At 34.4% G+C, this 12028-nt stretch overlaps 1 protein-coding gene across 1 annotated transcript in view; it reads left to right on the forward strand.

Moving 5' to 3' along the window:
- The window catches only part of LOC113495123, a 32954-nt gene that overhangs the window by 13161 nt on the left and 7765 nt on the right, over positions 1 to 12028 (forward strand). The gene's annotated exons all lie outside the window — the stretch shown is intronic.

Here is a 12028-nt window from a genome sequence, read left to right on the forward strand (position 1 = left end):
TGTTTATCTTAAGATATGTACAAGATTCATAACCCTTACTGTACCAGGTCAAACGTAAAACAAGCATCATATTTTAAAAGTTCCCACCATTTTATCCTCATCGTTAAAACTTTCTGAAATCTGAGAGTTATAGAGAAAGCTGTTACTGTGTCAGTAGATCAAAGCGTAGCCGCGTTGCCGTACACAACAATATCGGTGACCTGAAGAGTCAGGTCAATCGGCAGCGGTCCATTCATTTGCATACATAATGCGAACATAACTACCTGTTTTACATAGCTTGCTATTCAAGTACCGTTATTTCTCTCGGATGCGGTTCGAACTATTCAATGGATGGATGTTTCTGCGATACAGCAGCGTCATAAACGTTTTTCTGTAAAAAGTTTTGCTTCACATTAAGTTTAAGGGGTTTGTATTTATGCTAACGTTATCGTGAAGCTTATCTGTTACACGTAATGAAACACGAGAGTTGGGTGTTATTGCTTGGAAACACGTGGATGATGGAAAAATAAAGAAGATTCTATAGGCTGCAGAAGGCTGGTGGATTGTACTTCTTAAAGATTCAAATGTGCATTAGGCATATTGACTGTTCTAAGTTGTAAAAGGGTACTCAATATAATATTTAAGAATTAGATTCCAGATGAGGTGGCTGATTACATGAAATTGTGTATTTAAGCGCCTGTCCCTAAACCGCGGGGTAGTTTTCTATCGCTGTTTACATTCAAAAATGAGTCCGGCAGTAACAATTTCGCCAGCTTAACTATTTATAAAACTCACATATAACATATCAACTAAAATAAATCAAATAATTTATATTTATTGAACCGTAATGATATAATTTAGACATGCATAAATAATTGCCTAATGATTCTGCGGAATGGATTACACAAATTAATTGGTAATACGAAGCAGAGCGGTGCCGACTGATAGGTTTACACAACAGTTAGCAGCGGTTAAATTAATTATCGGTGAACTGTGAGATAATGTTTGTTGCATTTATTTAATTCGTGTTTTTTTATCATGGAATTGAAATAAAAATCAAATCGAATACTTTTTAAATCCTCCTTCTGTAAAGTAAATTTTTTGATGCTTGATGAATCAAAAAACCATGTTATCTGACGTCTGGCTTCTAAAACACTTAAAGGTGTAGTAATTAGTCCTCATTTCATTACAATATACTATTAAAGTACTTTTAATACTTTAATGTAATTAAGAAATGAGTTTAATGAGAATCTTAATTTGTACATTGGTGTGCAAGAAGAAATGAGTATGCAATTAAACAACAAGTTATTGAACGAAAGAAAAAATTATAACTTAATATATCATTTGAAGAGATTGTTGCGTTACATAAAATACTTCATCAGCTTCAAATTAATTAACATTCAACTATATCTGCGCTACATTTATTTAATTGCATCCATTTGGTACAACCCTAAGACATCAAACAAATAAAATAACACACACACTAACACACTTTGTCGCCAGTTTTACGTGTCCTATCGATCTTGATACGATTTGCAGAGTCGCGCCGTGCTGCGTCACCGCCTAAATGTCACTGACGCGGAGCTTAACCTTTCCAGTTGTAATGTACCTTGGAATACAGCTTTCTGGAACCGCTCTCGTTTTCGTTATATCGTAATATCACTGGGGATTGGTGTCCCTTTTGCTGTTGCTAGGCAAGATTTTCTTGGATAATGATTCGACGTGGAATATGTATTGATACGTAAATGTAAAGTTGTGTTGGAAGTTGTGCATAGATTGTTGTGGACGTTAGAAGTTAAAGACGGTTTCGTTTTCAAATTTCCCGGTTTTGGATAATTATTTCAACTATCACCAAGACTGTATAATGAAGTCGCTAATACTGTTTTAGTGTTAACTTATTTTAAGTTTGTTTAAAAAAAAAACGAAGCCGCTTAATGCACAGATTAGTTCAAAAAATTTGTGTCAGTTTTGGAATTCACTTAATCAGGAAATTAATAAAATCATTGACTTCGAATGTTTTTTTAACATTTGTAAAGTTAGAAATTCATTTTACTTTAACAACAGCTGATGCTGAGGGTCTAACCCAAAGCGGGAGGAGTAATTTGCCAATTTCCATTCTAAAAAAGGCCGTCAGTTTAATGTAAAATCCTCTTTGCTCTTCCTTTTATTTCTCTCTGCCTTTTTAAGATCACAAAGCGTGAATCATGAGTGACGCAAGCGCATGGAACAGTGAACATTGACGTCCAAAACGCAGTGGTGTGTTCGGTCATCGAACATTAATGTTTAGGCATCAATAAACAATTAAGCCAAACTCGCAGTATATGCCTTTGTTCTACATAGTGAAGGGAATTTCGGGGAAAATGTGCAGTTGTGTGTTTCGAAAGATTTTCATTTATTTATGTTTTACTGAGTATTGGGTATGTATATTGCAGGTCTGAGCAATTAGTTTGATGTGGTAAAAGATTTTTCAAATGCCTTTTGGAGTTTGTTTTGAAAGACCAACAATAGAGTAATGCTAGTGTTTTTTTTGGATGGCAATCAGTGTTCGTGATTCTTTGACGGGTTGTTTGGATTTCACAATCACAAAAAAAATACAGAATTTTCATATCACAAAAATCTAGAATAAAAAATGTTAGGAATAATCTTAATCGCTCTCCTACAAGTTCAAATATGCCTAGTGAAAGTTCGAAACTTAATTTTCTTTGCTTCGTGAATTTTTAAAGGAACGACATCCGTAGGCGGGTTCATTAGCATATTTGCCTTCCGTGTCGAAGATTTTAACTTATTAAACTTTTAATTGCAAAATAATGTAAACAAGAAAATCTCTTTCACACCAACACAAGCAAAACAAACATTATTCGTTCTGGTCCACAAATGTACTAACTAGTTTTCAAGTTAATTATCTAAAAAATCTTGTAGCACATTAAAACGATAAAAAGATAGAATTCTTACCTCGCCGTTAGTAAAATTGTAGCTATTTAAACATGAATCGAGTTTTTCTTTAACCATCGGTAGTTACTACCGTTTCCACATCCTGCCTTTGACCCGACTTTTACGTAAAGGAAGCGAACTGTAGCGGTGCGGTGACTCGCTACGCTATAATCGTAGCGAAAAGCGTAGCAAATATTTGTGTTCGAAATATGCTACGACGTGCTACGGGAATATGAATTAGTAGCCGTCGTATAATTTACCTATGTATACGTCATGTGTGGCAAATAATGTTTTGTAAAATTGGGTCAAGGTGCGTTTTTCGATGTTATCTACACTTTCTTGGTTAAAATAAAGTACTTGTGTTCAATAAATTTTAAATGGTACCATTTTAGATACATTTAAGATAATTTTTAGTGTAAGAAAAAATATAAAGCTTAATACAGTTAAATACAGCTTAATACATTTCTTAATAAATGGCATGTTTCATATACGTGTTTGCTAATCTGACAAAGAATTATGAACCGTGGCAGAACTAAGTACAGGGCGATAACCGTAATGAAAAAGCGTGTCGACATGCTCGCGAACTATTGTACTTGAAAACATAAACTTATTACTAAGAAAAAGGAAATTATTTTAAAATTTGTTAGTACACTTTAATTGATTATTAGAGCAATACAATAGGTAATTATGCAGAGGTTTTTATACCATTTGTTTGTGAGGTTTTTATTTATAAAAGTACCTGGGGACACTACACTGCAGTTGTGTTAGTGAGCGATGTTAAAGTTATTATTTCAGTTCGTGATGGGTTCGTAGTCTTTTGAATCTTTGAAAGTAGTAACACTGCTTCTGATAAACCTTGTTTAGAAGTCGAATTGGCATTCGTATATGCAGCTGCTTCAGCTTTACTTAAAGATAAATTCTAAGAGCCTCAGAATATGAGATATTAAATATTCTTTAGCTAGTTACTACTCAAGCCGTTTCGTCATAGAGGCGAAATAATGATTTAAATAATAATAATTTAGTGACGCGTATTTATCGGGATAGCGCGACTAGTTTCGGAGCCAAAGGTATTCCTTAATTAAGTCGAACTGAATAGCGTCAACAAATATAGGCGAATTATTTAATTTTATTTATAAACTTTGTAAGCTTTTGCAAAGTAAATCAATTGGCCATGAATGACTCATATGAAATGCTGTAATATCGACAAAGAACTTTTAACTTCCTTCGTTGTTTTACACACACCACAAAATATTACATTACGTTCAATAAATGTGTTAGTACCGCTGACTGGCGTATTGAAATCTTGATATAATGGGTAGATAACTATTTCCTTCTACTAAACGACGGAAAAATAAACTTTTATTATCCATAATTAAAGGAATGATAAAGAAGGCATTAAACTCTACTATCGGGGCTTTACCAAGGAGCCCATTACTTATTGTTCAATAGTATTGTTGCAGAAGTAAAAAAGAGACATCGCTCTACAGCTGTCGCATGCCGTCTCTGTTCCACAGATTAAACTGAAATACTTTTTGGTCGCTTCATTTTACAAAGAGGTGTTGGTGGGGTCAAGAGCCATTTTGTTTATTGATTAGTAAGCCAAAAAACAAGAACACTTGTATTCTTTCTATAATATAATTAGCACCTCGCTCGATGAGAACCCTCACAGGGTCTACTTGACAAACAATGCTTGTTGAGAGGAGAGCCCTGATCTTAATTTCGTCATCGCTTTTTTGAAATTCTCTTTTGTCAATAAGTGTCTTTCTATAGAAAATACGTTTTATGGATAGTACGCTTGAGAATAAAATTTAGTCGCATAAGGGGTGATAGAGTTGGTATAGTATAAAATATGAAAAAAATCCTTACCATACTTTGAATGGCTGCAATGACAAACGACACAAAATGTCGGCTACCCAGTAACTGCTAAGTAAGAGAGATTACTGTAAATGATGCAAAGGTAAAAATAAAATAAAAATCCAGTCCAGTTGTTAAAGTAAACATAATAAAATTTACGTCGAGTTCCAAATTAAGTCGTGACTAATAAAAACATTTGAACTACTATTTTATTACTTCTTCATGCTAAAGAATATGCAAGTGACTTGATTTATAGTCGAAGACTTTTTGCTAACCAAAATGTATAACATAGTTGAACATATTTCTGCATGGACGGCTTTCACCATGCATGCAATAAAAACGTGAATATTTTAACGTTAGCAAGCGTCGACATAACGTAATTAATTTATTACTCTTAGATGCAATCGTCGTTCTTGCTTCAAACCTGCAGCTGATTTATAGGAGTAAAATATTTTATTTACTCAATTTAAGAGCTTTATATTTTGGACTCCAGCTGCCTTTTATCGGCCCAGTAAATGTTTTTAAAATTTTGTAGTTGCCAGATAGTTCAACCTTACATTTTCCCTTTAGAGACTTTTAATACATATCGAGGGCTAGACTAAAGGGGCGTTGTAGTAATACCACAACTATTGCTTATACGTCCCTGTGGCTTTAAGGCCTTGGAATATTAAAATTGCAGTTACAAATGTTTTGAGAAAAAGATTAGGAGGGAGTCAGCCGCGATTCTCTTCCTATTGCAGTCTGAATAAAAAGTTGACACGTTGGTAGAGACATTAAGTTTTCTTCTTCATTCAATTGATATTAATTAAAACATGGGTTATTTATAACAGTTACTCTATACAGCTGCATACTACATAATTGTTTTAAAATAAAAGTAAAAACATTAAATCACAAAACCACTTTTTTCTATACATGAACTCTACATAAATACATCAAACTAGATATGAATATGAGAAAACTTTTTTTTGTAACAATAGCCAGAATACAACATCAAACAGTTTGTACCGTGCTCGCGAGTTTTTCTGAAACAAGCAATCATATCAGAATTGTTTACAATCCAACAAAAGCGCTACAAAGTCACCTCGCCTAGTTTTGATACGAAACATTCGATTCGAAATAAAATGACGATGTGTGAAAAACTACATACATTTTTCGGTTTTCCAAAAGTTTTTATATTATATTGTGTTGCGTTTTGATTGGGATTTTCGTCAGCTACATTGTAAATAGTGTTCGTTTATTGAACTGGAATATAGCGATACAATCGAAGGTAGATCTCGATGGCGTACAATTAGAAAGGCCTATGTCCAGCAGTGGACGAATATGGGCTGATGATGATGTTGACAGGGTTATTATTTTATTAATTTTTGCAAAACATTTTTTCATTATATTATAATTCTTAAAACCAGTCTCAATAGGACACTGAAGTACCAAATAAAATGGATTAGTAGAGTTCACAAGGACAATCGCTCTGTATAAAATACGTCATGCAACTAGGTCGAAAATTCAACATTCTGTGTCATATAAGACACGTGGTCAAGTAAAGTAGTTGCATTTGTGTTGCCTTGCCGTCTCGATTTTATAATTGTAACTTTAAGAAATAGGTAATCCTTGAGCAGTTTGTAAGCCTTTATCGCATAGCCCGTCAAACTTAATTTATAACACTTAATAAATAATAAGCCAATAAATCTTTGCTTTCAACAAATATTAATAGGAGTGCACGTAAGCCACAGCGAGTCCTCAAGTGGCATTATAGCGTGTGTGGGAGAGAGATGCCACTCTACATCGTGCAGTGCGCTCTCCCGCTTCCACCAATGCTATAGAATTACTTTAAGACGTCTTGCCAGCCAGGCTGCAATCACCGCCATACATAATGACTATATGCCAAACATGAATAAAACAAATTGTCGAGAAATAATGGCTGCTTTACACAATTAAACCACACGTTGCTATTAGTATAGAGATATCCATGACCTAAATACTCTCGTTTATTAAACACGACCCTTCCTAATTACTGAAAAAATCCGTTTAAGCTCGTATGTTAATATACTCGTTCTCTGCTTTTTTGGACGAGTGCGTGAGTTTCTTTTGTTTAATGAAAAATTCTTTCAGGTTTTTTAGTCAGGTGTGTTCAAAGGCGTGATGAAGAATCGGTGTTGAATTAAGTGTTCTAGTGCGTGTTCGAATTATTTTATGTATGATTTTAGTTGGTAGAGCCATTTAAAAGTTTTTGGGTGTGAAAGTCGTTTTACATGGTGTTATGGTGTGGCAGTTAACCTGAGCACGGATTAAGGCTCCTTCTCCAGACCTTAATAAGTAAACAAGTACCTAATTACATGGCAAGTAACTAATTTAATACCACACCTATTACTTTGGTCAGTTTACTAAAATAAATAATAAATAAATTGAAATACACAAAAGAACTGAAGCTTGATACGAAAACTTTAATACTTTTCTTGCTAAAATAACGTGCAGCGGTGCAAAATTACAGGCTAGCTGTATTAACGTTCAAATTGTGACGACATAATTTACGACGTCTAACGTGTATGTACAAAGGGAATAAGTACCAAGTTCTAGAAGCCACCTCACGTCAGAACATGAACCAGTGTAATTTTAAAACATTTAAGTCACATTTGCATGACGAGGTGGCGTGAGCCGCGCCCACCGTGTAATAACATTTTTGTCCACATAAATCAAGTTGTAATAATTTGCGCAAAGACTTCAAATTAACATAATACGGGCTTCGATGTTATGACGCAAATTTTCATATTTAGCGTTAATCGTTTCCAGTGACATTTATATTTGTGGCAATATAACATTAAAAAAACTGAATGTTTTTAATGCTGGGCTGTTGGGCAAAGGCCTCCTCTAAATCCTTCCACAATACTTTGTCCCGGGCCGCATGGAATCATCGTGATTTTATAATAGTCAAAACGTGAGCATGAGCATCTTAAATAAAAAAAAATGTAATAATACCAGTATTGCCTTGCTGTCGTGCATAAACTGAACAAATTGCTTGTCGGTATAAGCGTTTGTACCAGAAAATAATAGATCGTGGTAACAACAATTTATCGTGCTATGTATAGGCTGAGTAAACAGAAGCAAAAATTTCACTGTATGTCTCTTATTGAACCAAAAACAAAAGATTTTCTGTAATGTTAAATACCTAAAAAGTCTGAAAAAAAAACAAAATTTCTCATTTATTTATGTTTTTTCTAAGAGCCTTTACTTATTTTTTAAAATTAAATACACGACAGGTTTAAAAATAATGATAAGGTTTCATCGAAACACTTTGTTCAGATACAATTGTTTTTAATGTCAATGTCTCGCCATATTCAGTTTCCTTTCGTCGTTTGTACCTTGTTTATGACCTCTTTTACAGGATTTTTATTGCAGTCAGTGTTTCCTTGTACCGACATGATATATCGCCCAATACCCCTGTTATATGCTCTCAGATCCACTGGCTATTGACTATATGTCCTCATTTTCTGTTTATGAGAATCGTGACTTGTATCAACAATTTTTATTGGGGAAAGCCGCTGTAATGTATTTATTGGTTCAGTATCGGATTTAATTGTGGAACTGTTTTGGAAGGTAGGCTCTTTGAATATGTATGAGTGTAGTTTTGAAGTTATCTGAAGTGGAGCTATAGAGATGAGACATGAGAGGTTGAGATAAGAATTAACGAAGAAATCTGAAGAAGAACGTATTTCTAATCAAAATAGCTTAATTCTGTTAAAAAACAATATAATATAAGAATATTGAAAGTCGATCGAAATATGTGGCTCCCGACATTGCCTTGTAATGCACCGAAAAGAACGCATATTTAAATCTAATACCAAACGTAGATGTCGTGGCTACACAGTATTTACGACCTCCGAACCATGATAACCTTTTTCACATAGTGTGACTATATTGAATTAAGTTCGCAAAACCAAAAGTGATGTCGCGTGCGACTGTCTGTCGGGTTATATTGGCAATTCATGCTTTTTCTATTAAACGACAGAAAAAGTTTTCAGTTATAGCAGTTGACGGTTTTGTAAGAAAACGTTTTGACGAATAATTCTTGTGAAACGTCAAAAATTCTAGCTCTAAGGTCCAGTTTCACCATACTCTGTTAAATATTTAACGGTCTGTTAAGACAGATAACGGACTGTTAAAGTTATCGAGTGTCCCACCACGACTAAACGTCTGTTAACTTCGCTTAACAAGGCATTAAATCTAATCACCGGTCAAGACGTCTGTTAGACACTAACAGATTGTCAAAGTCACGTCAAAATGGACGCTGCATATAATTTTATTTTTGCAAATAACATTTTAGAAAATTTAGATTGCTTAGATGGAATTGTACGACGTCCCAGAATTTTTAAAGATCGTCATTGCTATTTCGAAGAATACGATGATGTCGATTTTTGTACCAGGTTTCGTTTATCAAAAGATATGACCCTTGATATTCTCCAGTTGATCGAAGATAAATTAGAATATCCATCAGATCGGTAAGTCGTCTATTAATTAATTAAGACCATCATGTACGTTATGAAATGCAAGAAATCATTGAGTAGTATTTTTATGCACTTATACAACCCATCTTATCATGTGTGATATTTTGATTAAATCCACCTACAACCTTATAACTTTACGAACACAGATTTACATAATACAGGTAAGATTTATAAGGCTTATTCAATACATGAATGTTTTATAAAATTAATCATTTATTTTGTTTCAGAAACGAATCAATTTCACCCATAAATCAGCTTCTTTTGACTTTGAGATACTATGCGACTGGCTCCCAACAAATATCAGTTGGTGATTATTGCGGTATAAGTAAATCGTCATCTCACAGAATCATACACAGAGTCACTGCTGCAATAGCCTCATTAAGCCGCAATTGTATCAAGTTCCCAGACACAGTGGAAGAGATAAGGAAAACTCAGTTGAATTTTTATAATATTGCAAAATTTCCAAAAGCTTTGGGTGCTCTAGATTGTACACATGTACGGATTCGTTCCCCTGGTGGGGTAAATGCAGAATATTTTAGGAACCGGAAAGGCTACATGTCCATAAATGTGCAAGCGATTTGCAGTGCAAATTTAGAAATTTTAGATTTGGTGGCAAGATGGCCTGGCAGTAGCCAAGACCAAACTATTTGGAACGCTTCCTACAGGAATGCTTTGTTCGAAAGCGGCAAGTATAGGGATGCTGTATTATTGGCTGATAGTGGGTACATGAATCGGCCTTATATCATGATGCCACTGGACAATCCACAAACCCCAGAGGATATACTATATAATGAGGCTCAAATCAGAAGCAGAAATCCTGTTGAACGCATGTTTGGGGTGTGGAAACGAAGATTCCCTGTACTTGCCTTGGGGATGCAGATACAAGTGAAAAAATGTCTTGCTGTTATTGTTGCAACGGGAATACTGCACAATATTGCAATAAAGGGAAAGGAAGAGTTACCACCAGATGATCCTGAACTTGAGTTAATTATGCCATGGGAAGATTTGTTCCGTCAGGGCCATATCAGGGAACAAAGAAATAATGGAGTTATGAGAGATATAAATCCTAAGCGAAGAGAGCTAATAAATAATTATTTTAAAAGTTTACATTTAAATGCATCTCATAATTGATTTATAATTATTAGTTGTTATGATGTCTTTATTTTAACTGCATTAAATTTTATAGACCGAAAACAGTTAGTACCTTAAGTACAAATGAAAAAATCTTAAGTACAAATAAAAACATGATTCATAAATGTAACTAAAGAATAAAAACATAATGTGGTGTATTAGTTTAATTAAATTCGTTTGTAAAATAAAATAAAAAGTCGAAAATCATATATTTTTTTTTAACATTTCAAGTTCCATTTCCAATTTCTCCGTTCTAATTTTTTCTTGTTTTAACTGTTCTCGTAAAATTTCTTCCTTTAGGGCAGCTTCTTTTTGGGTATTTTTCAACATGTTCTCAATAAGTAATAATTTGCTTTGCAGGACTTTGTCCTGCAAAGAAGTCTTTGGCCTTCTTCGGTGCAGCCATGTTGATGTCGAAAGTTCTTTATTGCCGGAAAGTGTAGTCGACACTTTAGTTTTCAAATCTCTTGGAGTCCAACTGCTCACCTTTTTATTTTCCACTTTCTAAAAAAAAATAGAAAAATTATTTTAATTAATTATTTCATAATTATAATGGCCATAAAAGCCACTTGTCTGCCAGTACCTACATAAATATTTTTACCCACCTCAGTTGGAATAATGCCTTTGTTTTTCTGAGACATACTGGAATCTTTAAATATTGGTGAAGAAGGCGCATTGGCATTGAGTACTGTCTGTGATCCCAGAACGACCCCAGACTCGATATCATCCTGGTAAATAAATAAAAAAATTACCTCGTATAATATTATGTTAATTAAAGTTACTATAAAAATATAACACATAAATATACTTTTTTATTAAGAACTTCAATTACAGTATTTGAATTACGAAGTTCCTGATCTGAGAAATGTATATCAGAGTCATAAGGATTATCAAGTCCATCCAAAGTTGGGCCAAGTAACATTTCCACTTGTCCTTGAAGTGGTCCTGGTGGTGGAATGTCAGGCTTGCCTCCTCCTGCAAAGAAACACAATACTTAGCACGACTTCTCGGAATAAATCTATACACTTTTCTTTTTAAAAACGACTATTGCTCTAAGGAATTTAATCCCTGTGTCGTTGGGTTTCACAAACATACAATTCACATGCAAAAAGACACCCAGACTCAGAACAAGCATTTGTGAATCACTCAAAATAATGCTTGTACTACGCGGGAATCGAACCCACGACACGCGGCGCACAGTGGGTTTGGCGTGATGACCTTAACCACTCGGCTATACCGTACAAGCATTGGATGTGCCTAGCTGTAGCATATTGTGTTCTTCTTGTTTTCAGGCCTAGCTAGTTCATGTTTTAAAACAAATAGCTGTGTCACCTACCAGTTAAAAAAATATTTTTTTTGGCAGCGGCTTTGTCTTTCCTTGTGGTGCGTTTGATGTTGTCCCAGCAGGTTTTTAATTGCTCAACGTGACGCACGTGAAAAGAACTTAAACAATTAAATTCTTCTGCCAGTTTCTTCCACCCTTCATTTTTCGTTGCACTGGTCACGGCATCCGTTTTTTTATTTTCCACGATATCCTTATGCCGTGAAATTAATTCTATCAGGAGTTCTTTTTCGTGTGTGGTAAAATTCGGTCCACGTGTCTTCTTCGACATTTTTTTATTTCAAAAAATCGC

This window comes from Trichoplusia ni, chromosome 6 (genome assembly GCF_003590095.1).
Source record: "Trichoplusia ni isolate ovarian cell line Hi5 chromosome 6, tn1, whole genome shotgun sequence".
In the NCBI taxonomy this organism is placed as follows: domain Eukaryota; kingdom Metazoa; phylum Arthropoda; class Insecta; order Lepidoptera; family Noctuidae; genus Trichoplusia; species Trichoplusia ni.